This window comes from Phyllostomus discolor, chromosome 1, assembly GCF_004126475.2.
Source record: "Phyllostomus discolor isolate MPI-MPIP mPhyDis1 chromosome 1, mPhyDis1.pri.v3, whole genome shotgun sequence".
NCBI lineage: Eukaryota > Metazoa > Chordata > Mammalia > Chiroptera > Phyllostomidae > Phyllostomus > Phyllostomus discolor.
Window position 1 is genome coordinate 14,900,284 of NC_040903.2, and position 3,066 is coordinate 14,903,349.

The 3,066-nt window shown below is 47.0% G+C and overlaps 1 pseudogene; it reads left to right on the forward strand.

Annotated features, from left to right (window-relative positions):
• The first annotated feature begins 1,389 nt into the window (after positions 1–1,389).
• LOC118498537 lies at positions 1,390–2,414 on the forward strand (annotated as a pseudogene).
• Positions 2,415–3,066: the final 652 nt, after the last annotated feature.

Sequence of the window (3,066 nt, forward strand, 5' to 3'; positions counted from 1 at the left end):
AATGCCAGGATGAGAAGTCACTCTCTGAAAGGAATCAGGAGCTATTATAAGGGGAGGCTGAGTGGCCAAGAAGCAATTACCTACTATCCATTGCCACATCTTATTCCTCCACCAGGCTGCAGATGCCATGAGGACAACAGACTCTCCTGTTAATTCACTGCTGCCTCCACCAGCACCTGGACAGTGCCTGGCACATTGTTCTGCTTCCTTTTTGTGCTCCCATTCAACCAGTCCAGTGCTTTGTCCTGAGTAGGCAAAAGGCACACAATAAGTCCTTGCTGATTTAATGTATAGGTCAGTGGAATTCTCAGAAATCGGGAAAACACTGAAATCAAAAGATAGACTTATATGTCATAGGACTTGGTGGGAAGCAAGGGTGAAATGGTTGATGTAACGATGGTGCTAATAAGCTATACGAATGGCATAGTTGGTCTAGAAAACAGGGCAGCCCTTGACTTGCAGCTCAGGGAGGTGTTAAGCAAATGAAATTACACTCATAGTGGTTTCATCTGGAACTCCTTCTGTTTGCAAAGACAGGACCCAATTCAGTCTGGCTACAGTGAAGAGGGAACTTGACGAGAAATCCAGGGGTAGACCCCCTGTTAGCTGGCTTCCGGGGCTCAAAGCTAACCTCAGCATCTGATTTCTCTCTCCGTCCCAGGTCCTCTTCTGCTATATTGTCCCCATTCTCATCTCTAAATGGTGGTCCCCAGCAGCTTCTGAGTCCCATCCTCTCAAGTTCAAACCCAGCTTTCCAGCAGCTGGGACAGTCTATGGTTGGCTCAATGTGGGGCATGTGGCAAGGATGTTGCAGCTATATTGGATGATGAAACCTGTGCTCTATGCCAGTCAACCCCTGTGGTGAGGGAGCTTGGTGAGGCATGGCTATGTGCTTAACTCCTGGAGCTGGGAGAAAAGTGAGAATTTGGTTGGGGGGAGAAGCCCCAGCTTACCTCATGGATTGAGAATGGGAGAGGAATGGTTTGCCAGAAGATATTCAGGGTACTATTAGCAGAAAGCAAATGGATGCTGCTAAAATGACAAATGCGCACGGCACCTGGGCATTTTCATATTGCATGATATAAAGCATGCATCACTTCATCCCCTCTTCGCTGTGAAGTCTGCCCTCTGCCTAACAAGCTCCTGCAAGTGCCTGAGGAGCAGCTGCCTCCCCCTACTGTCATCCGTCTTCCTCCTCTGAACTTCTGTAGCCTGCAGGACCATATCACTCACCGGCAAGATCAGGTCATTAGTTATCTTTTTATGTATATGTCCTGTCTCTTCATCCACGCTGGCAGGATCTTGGAGAGCAAGGGTCACATCTTATTCATCTTTGTGTTCCCCGTAGCATTTTGCCTGGTGTTTGGGGCATGGCTGATAGTTCATAAATCTGCTGACAGCTCGAACACCTGATTTATATGCTTCTGGAACCACAGAGGTAGACAGGAGCTTGATTCAACTACAACACTGCAAAGAACGGGGAAACCGGTGCTCTGAAAGGATACCATTTCTGAAAGATCATAGATCTTTTCTGGACTGAATAATGCCACTGGGGTCAAGATGAATATCCCCTCTGCTCCTCAGCTCCTGGCTGCTGGTGTCATTCTTATTTGTAAAAGATTGAGTGAAGGCCCGGTTTTCCTGGTTGAAGGCTACGACTTCCCTCTTCCAGCATGGCTCAGATCTGTTGTCCAATTCCAAGGAATAGGAGACAAGGCTGTACCAGATTCACAGAAGATCAATGGAAAATCCTCATCAAAGCATTCAACCCAAAACCTTACGTGAGTTATACTATGAAGCAACAGCTTGCTTTAGAAGTGGACATTGAAGAGTCTAGAATCCAGGTTTGGTTTCAGAATAGAAGAGCTAGGCGCTGAGTCCAGAAAAGATTAGAACCTTAGGAGGACTTACAAGGAGGCCAAGACAAAGACCATCCTATGGAGAAGAGTCAAAGTAGAGAAGGTAGATGGCATGGAATCAGTTATACTTCCTCCCAGTCACACACTCTCATCTCGGCCTTTACGAACAACACTTATCCTGCACTTAATTCCAGAGAGCAACTCACTAAGGACATTGGGGTTCCATACCCTGACTGGTGTGGCTCAGTGGATTGAGCGCTGTCCTGCAGACCACAAGGCCACTGGGTCGATTCCCAGTCAGGGCATGTGCCTGAGCTGGGGGCCAGGTCCTCAGTTGGGGGCATGTGGGAGGCAACTGATTGATGTATATCTTGCACGTCAATATTTCTCTCCCTCTCTTTCTCCTCCCGTTCCCCTTTATCTAAGAATAAATAAATGAAATCTTTAAAAAAAGAGAAAGAAATTGGAGTTCCAGAGTCAAGAGTCCAAATTTGGTTTTAAAATCAAAGATTCAGTTTCCATGTCTGGAGAAATAAAGAATCTGATGAGCCTTGAGAACAGTAACAAACCAGGACTGAGATCTCTGACACGAGAGAGTTCAAGGTACAGAAACTACACACAATGGCACCCATCTTACTAGCAACTGTCTCATGTCTCTGAAGCCAGAACAGGACGGACCGAGAGACAAATCAGTGTACTTGACATTATCAGCCTGGGCTCCACATCTCTCTCACTCTTCCTGGGCATGTGCCCTTTTAAATTAGACCTTCAGCTTCTCTGGAGGCCGAGCCTTCTGGCAGACGGACATGAGGCACCACACCAACCTACCGATGGAGCAAATGTCAAGGAATATAATGATAAATTTATTCATATCTTTAAAAAAATTTTTAAAAATAAAAGGAAGATTGGGTGAAGACCCAAAGACTGTTAGTCTCAGCTGCCCAGTATACCCCTGGACAGGTCATAGGTGGACACAGCCCACCCGGAAGGATGGAGGATGGCAGTCATAGGGAGAGAGGAAGCAGATGTCTGTTCTCAGTGGCCTCCCACACCAGGCAATAAGGCAGGGCCCCAAGGTCCCATCTGTGGGACAGGTGGCTGGCTCTCAGCCCTGTACTGATCCCTATATACTCCCCACCCTCATTCATAATGGGAACAGAGAAAGAGCAAGGATGGAAAACCGGAGTCAGAAAAAGTCTTGTAGCGT